The sequence below is a fragment of the Papaver somniferum genome, unplaced genomic scaffold, assembly GCF_003573695.1.
Source record: "Papaver somniferum cultivar HN1 unplaced genomic scaffold, ASM357369v1 unplaced-scaffold_114, whole genome shotgun sequence".
In the NCBI taxonomy this organism is placed as follows: domain Eukaryota; kingdom Viridiplantae; phylum Streptophyta; class Magnoliopsida; order Ranunculales; family Papaveraceae; genus Papaver; species Papaver somniferum.
This window is the reverse complement of record NW_020620381.1, coordinates 689650-696915: the sequence shown is the minus strand read 5'-3', so window position 1 is coordinate 696915 and position 7266 is coordinate 689650. Positions and strand designations below refer to the sequence as shown.

At 37.1% G+C, this 7266-nt stretch overlaps 1 long non-coding RNA gene across 1 annotated transcript; it reads right to left on the bottom strand.

Annotated features, from left to right (window-relative positions):
• Nucleotides 1–6132: 6132 nt before the first annotated feature.
• On the bottom strand, nucleotides 6133–6887 carry LOC113328829. Its single transcript, XR_003349575.1, has 3 exons — nucleotides 6801–6887; nucleotides 6508–6702; nucleotides 6133–6265 (listed from the first exon to the last, which is right to left on the bottom strand). It is a non-coding gene; the product is annotated as an uncharacterized LOC113328829 (long non-coding RNA).
• Nucleotides 6888–7266: the final 379 nt, after the last annotated feature.

Sequence of the window (7266 nt, the reverse complement as noted above, 5' to 3'; positions counted from 1 at the left end):
ATAATACAAATCTTATCATCTCATCATATCATGCCTTCTCTCTTGGACTTTTTTCTTATATATGTTTACATAATAGATGATAACTAATATGGATAGTAGAGTACAGCTAATAAAGCCTTTTATTTCGGATCTGGAAGATCTATTCTATCATGCTCTTTTAATGTTGTCTCGCTCTATTATCGTTGTTGCGCTCTCCTATTGTTGTTGCACTCTCTTATTGTAGTTGCCCTCTTTTATGGGTTTTGCGATATTTTTCCGCTACACCCCTACAAGCACAAAATTAGTCATCAGTCAACATGATATGACATTAAGGATATTCAATCAACTTCCACGTGCAGATCTTATAAACCCATTGCAAGACACTTTTATAACCTCATACGAATAAACACGAAAATCATCGTTCAGTAGTGTTTCCACAGAAGCTAGCTTATTTACTTGGTACCACCTACGTATAGATACAAAATATCGTCTCGCAATGTTTAAGAAACTTAAGAGCACTATAAATAGAAAGTGCCGCGATGACCAAATAACAATAAGGGTTGACGATGAAAGGAGTACGATGAAGAAGAATCACGATGGAAATAAAGAAAAGATCATGATAATCAGTCGGCGATAAAGATAAAGCTCACATGAAAGACGTGATGCCAATGCGATAAGATCATTGACCTGGGATTATGCGATAAGGAGACAATCGAGGGAAAGAAACTACTTTATTAGAAGTCATCCAATATGTAAAAGACCTGTATAAAGAGGAAGAGAGAAATGTAGAGGGTAATGAGTTATCTTTTAGTCTAAGGAATAGTTTGGTGAGAAAAAGTGGTAAGAGTGAATTAGGGTTTGTATTCTTTGAGAAATATCTCCATCTCTGTGTGTAAACCTTACGAGAAAATAATAAAATGGCTCGAGTCTTATCCTCTTCACTAATTTTTGGTAAGTTTGAGTGTGAGAGATCATTTGGGTGTAGTCCTGGGATTTCCCGTGGCTACATTTTTGCGCTAGAAATAGGTAATAGACCTGTGAGTTACCACTTAGAATCATGGTTTAAGTTTCTAGCTTTGTTAAGTTTCTTTACTATTATCGTTGCAGATCCTATTGCGTATTAGTGTTTTCATTTTCAAGTTAAGTTCTATTTTCTCCACATAAGAATTTGGTTTTATATAAAATTTTATCTCAATTTTTGTCAAATCTTACAGTTCTCTGTCATATATTGTGAATCTCTGGAATTAGGAAATTCTTAAGGTTTTATCGAATTTTCGATCTAGGTGGTTTACATCGCACTGGTGGTAGAGGATTGTTACATTTGAGAAAAAAGTTCGTTATTTTGTGTCGCAACTTTCACAGATCTCAGTAGAATTTTCCTTTATTTAATAGACCACTTTTAATTAGATATTTAATGGACCACTTTTATTCTAAAATGGGTGATTAATTAAACTGGTGATTTAAGCAGAATAGAACAGCCAGAAATTCATAAGAGTTGATGAGACTGCCGGAACCCAGGTAAAGAATGCCAAAGCCGCTGCGAGATGATATCTGCTAGTAGCCATCAATTCAGGCACATAGTCGATCACTGCTGCGGCTGAACATGCGGCTGCTAGTGACAGGAATGAAAGAACCTGCAGGGAATTAACATTAATTAAGATGCAGTTTTGTTTAGTTAATAAGGAATACTATGAAATTAGCATTTAAATTTTACAGAGATAAGTATATTTACCGCATCTCCGATAATGACCGCCATTTTTATTATTCTAGGTTGGAAAAAGCGGATATCCGGTAATATGCGAAAACCCTTGTGCAATCCCCAGAGTCAAACTCCATGGTACCAGGAGACTCATTATCACTAGTAAATAGCTGTCACCATAAAGAAGGTTAAATAAAGCAGACCTGAATATAAAACTCTGCAATGTTAAATACGTGAGTCTCAAAAATTGACTCGGGTATGGATCTTTGAAAATTGGGCCGGCCTTGAAGCCGATCATTCCCGAAGCAGGCTTCAAAACTATCGGCCCATCTAACGTATTTCCAGCCATTTGACCAAGTCAACGTACATTGACAGTTGTAACTGTCCACCTGTGGTCAACGACATTGACTTGGTCAAAAAGCTAGAAAACGTAAGATGGGGCAATATTTTTGAAGCCTGCTTCGGGCATCATCGGCTTCAAGGCCGGCTCTGGATCTTGAAACACGAATGCATATTGTGAGAAATGTTTTGGCTGCAGCAACTTATTATTCGGCAGACTGAATTTATGTTTCAAATAACAAGTGGAACTGATTATGGCATTGCATAAAGATTAAAATTCTCTTATACAAAGATTCAACATCTAATTATGGAAAGTAGTTGACGGTGGAGGAGGAGGCCATGACTATTTTGCAGCTCAATCTGGAATGATAATCAGATGGAGAAAAAAATTACCTCAATGCAACGCAATCATATGCATCCTCGTCCACTGTCATCACAGCAACTGCCGCACAGAAAAATGTCAGCTGCAGAATCCTTAATATGAAATTCACAATCCTCGTATCCATATTCTTTTCTTATATTGAAAGGAGAATTTTCTGAGGAGGAAGATGAGATTTTTATTAGAAGAAAAAGAAAACAACATAACATGTTAAGCAAAAAAAGAAGAGAATTTCCCAGTTTCCCACCTCGTTCTTGTTGTTGTTGTTGTTGTTCTTCTTCTGTCCTGTTGATATTTCAGAACTCAGAGAGATATATCTCAAGTGATAACAGGTGAGTTTCAACCTTTAATTTCTGACGAGTTATTTCAAAAGTGGTTGATGGGTATTTGAAACTTAAAAGCTTTAATCTCGATTAATATCACAGGTTAATTTCAACCTTCATGTTAGAGTATACAAATATTATATGGAAAGTTTTAGTATTTAGTGTTATATTTAGCGTTTGATATATTTAGTATGAATTGATGTACAAGTATTAGTCTTGCATACCAAGTTATGGTGTCGCTATATATACCTTATGAGTTCTCAATGTAAATCATCTCACTCAATAATACAATTCTCTTTTATCATAATATCTAGTAGTTCTGTCTTGGTATCAGAAGGTTCGATCAGGACCTGTTGCCCACCTCGTTTTCTTTTCTAACCGGCGGCGGTAGCCTTCAATGCTATCGTCCGCTGGATCTTTCCTCCGCTGCAATATGATTAGTTTTTCTTATTAGGTTTTTATTTATTAGGTTTATCATCTACAAAACCTTTCTTTCATGTGTTCTCTCGAAGTTCTCCTCACCGACACCATCTTCATCCATTCTCCCTGTTCTCTTGAGCTGTCTATCTCTATCTGATCACGATAATTCCCTATAAACTCGAATTCCATGACTGCAGCTCCATTCTCGTTGACCATCATTACCGCCGTCTTAACTTCTTCTTGTTTCACTAATATATTTCCACCATCTTCTTGTCTTACTCCATCGCCTTCCATGTCTTCTCTAGCTTCTCAGCCAACTAAGTCAGATCGCAACAGCCATATTCTGGCTTTGCCAATCTCCATAATTCATCTTTATTGTCAATGACCGAGCAAAACCTTCCATGGACACTTCTCCGTCCGTGAGTTTTCAAACTCCCTGAACTTTCACTTTTCTCTTCATCATCTCACGTATACCAGGCCCTCCGTGAGAATTACTTTCTTCTTTTTCTCCTTTCCTAACTCAAACTCCATTACTGCCATCACAAGCCACGGCAAATACCGAGTTCAACTCCATCATTCTTCATTACTGATGAGCATAGGCATCATCAGTTCACCAACCATTACAGACTCGATCTCAATCTCAACAACCAAGCTCGAACTGTCCATCTCATATCCTGTTATTCCTCGTTCTCAGTTGATCATCTAGCTCAGTTCTCTATAGTTCCTCCCTTCTTGAAGTGGCATCATCTATCTTCTCTATAACTACAGCTAACCTCGACTCCGTATGCAGCAACCTGTTCTCTCCATTCTTGAGCTCGTCAGTCAATGGCAACAAACCATCACTATCTCATCACCGAGCATCATTGCCATCTTCCATCGCCAGCCAACAACAACTAACCATCATCGGGTCTTAAGCATCTTACCCACTCCACAGCCAACTTTCATCTCCACTGATCTTCCAATCACCGTCAAAAACCATTCCTCCTTTCTTTCCATCGACTACCAACAACACCCATTATTTCCTGTCGATTTCTAGTTCTCCATATCTCACTGCACTCCTTCATTCTCTGTTCTGAATAATCAGCATCACCACCAGCTCAAACATGGACTGTTCATCTTCCGCAGTTCCATGTTTTCTAGTTAACATATCTCCGTTTGCTCCACAGGCAGTAACCATCTCAATCCCTATCAATGGCAATCACCCAGAATCTTCACCATAGCCTCCTCCATCATTCTCGCCGGTATAGTTTGCAACATCTTCTCCCTCGTAATCGTCTATCAACCACAGTCGTTAAAAGCACATCTTTTCTTTCTTCATCTAATCTTTCCGACCACCACATTATACCGTCCACTCCATCTTAAACGTCAAAACCCCACTTTCCAAGCCCCCGAGCCCGACACCCACTTAGGCCTAACCAACACCCATCATATCCATTCTTTGTCAACTTTTCTTCTAGATTCTCTTATCGATGGTTCTTATATGCTCCATCAACGGTTATGTTATTTTCACTTGGCGGTTCTCCGAATCGGTATTCTTTTTAATGGTGACGCACTTCTTCTTATACTTCTCGGGCGTTTATTGGCACCGCACCTTATCAACAATTTTCATGACCAATCTCATGCGGTTTTTCCAATCCCCATGAGATTGAGGGAGGGTGTTAGAGTATACAAATATTATATGGAAAGTTTTAGTATTTAGAGTTATATTTAGCATTTGATATATTTAGTATGAATTGATTTACAAATATTAGTCTTGCATACCAAGTTATGGTGTCGCTATATATACCTTATGAGTTCTCAATGTAAATCATCTCACTCAATAATACAATTCTCTTTTATCTCACATGATTCTTTGTGCATGGCCCCTGCACATATAATTTTTGGTTTTTTTTGTTTGATATTGAGTATCATTCAAGACTAGGACCATGCATGTTTTGGGAAAGGGAAATAGACTAGTGAGCGAACACGCTCATGGCTAAGCTAGGATTAATGTGAATAATAATAATAAGGATACTCCCATCTTGCATGATTTATTAGCTAGGATTAGTTGGTGGAACTACTCCATTAAAGATTGTGGAGCCTTAGCCGGTTGTCAGCTGCTTTGATTTAGTTTGGAAATGCTGCAACAAATGTTTTGGAGCATTTTTTTTTTGGGGAAATTTACTGATTTGATTATTATTCTCTGGACTATACATTTCATTTTTTAGATGTAATCCAATTATTTCTAATTAAATGGGAATCAGTGCACTTGTAGAAATTTCACTTTAATATATAAATTTGCTTTTGTAAACTTTAATACTCCCTCCCTAATTAGATAACCTATACCATAAATAAGTGGAGTAATAGATTAGTATTATTGTAAGAACTTGATAGCCATATTTATATTCATTAGATAGTTGTTTTAAAATATTTTTCAATGATATAAATTTTATGAAAATCCGTTGTATAGTTTGAGAGATAAATCATTTCTAAATTTACTAGTAAATTATTTTTTGATCGACAATTTACTAGTAAATTTAACCAGATCATCTAATTAAGGATGGAGGTAGTATATAAACTTGCTTTTGTAGGAAAAAGCTAACCCCACCGCACATAATAACATTAATTCATGCACTCGAATACCATATTATAGATGACCAGTAGGAGTAACACAAACATTTTTTTTCTTTCTTTTCGATCCTTAAAGAATTTTGTGTTGGCGAGCTTCGGAGAAATATCATTGTATCCGAGTGACTTTACCACCGTGACAACTGCAAACTACAAACATGTTACAGGGCTTCCTTTATTAACAATATAAACAAAATTCTCTGTAAAAACAATTTTAAGGTCTGTTTTATTACAAAGCGTAACTGCATACAAACTAGATTAATAGAAGCAGATGAATCAAATCACTAAAAAAAAAAAAAATGAAGATAATCAACTCAATGTATCAGTCCGCCTGAAACGAAGGATAAACATGGCAGGATTATCTCTATATGAGCAAACCCCTGCCGTGCTTATTAAGAGTTAGAAAGCAAAAAGACAGATGACCAGAGATACAGAGACCGAGGTATACATGCAGAGGGTACCTTGTAGGCAACACTTGATTCTGCTTTTAGAGTTACAAGACATCCCCCATCACTTTTGCTGCAAAATAATGAAAGAGAAAACAGATAATTTGCACCAAGGAATATCAATTCAGTAAACACCAACGGAGAGTCCACACTTTGATGAAAACAAAAGCGTTTACAGGACATGAGGATTGTTTAACCATATACAAAGTAAGAATGGCGTTCATAGATGCTTCATCACTCATTCTTTTTTTTCTTCGCTCAATCATGGTAATTTTTATAAAGTGTTGAACAAGACTAGGATTATGTATCAGGTACCGGCAACTGTTGCTCACTAAACCGCTGGAGCGGACCAGATTACGCGGAAGCAACTAATTCGATCAGCGCCATGATTTTCTGGTATACTATAGGATTCTACGAGTGGAACAGAAACCTGCCAGATAATTTTGCATAATAAGCAGTTTCACATCTTGACTACTGAGAGATAATTTTGCCTCCGAAATATGGAAGACCCTGTATACCACCGAAAAGAGTTTCAGAAAGACAGCTGCGGCGACAAAGTCCATGCAAAACAGTTATGGTTAAATATACCAAGCATCCAATCGACATACCTCCATAGTAAGTCCACCATAAAATTAGCTTAGTTTACCTGCTTCAACTGTAAGAACATTTGTAATCATCCCTGCATTTTATTCTAATAGTAGTTTACCATGCAAAAAGTAAAAATTCAGCCCGAGTTCGCGTTTACACCTTTGAAGCCTGCTGCCATGACAGTAGCAAAAACACCACCATCATTAGTCTCATGCCGACAAACTCCAGTTACCCACCTTTGATTCCCAAGCGACGATGCACTACCTCGATGGATTAGTTGTCCTTAGAGATAGAAACACTTATTTTCCCGCACACACCAGAAAGAGAAGCGTCACCAACTTGGAAAGAGAAACTCAGAAATGAATGCGTTTAAAATTCCATAAACGAATTAGCCTAGCTAAATATTCTAATTATAGCATTCACCAATCTTTAAAATAGTATCATATATTCAACAACAGGAACAATGGTAACCTTTAAGGGCTAGGC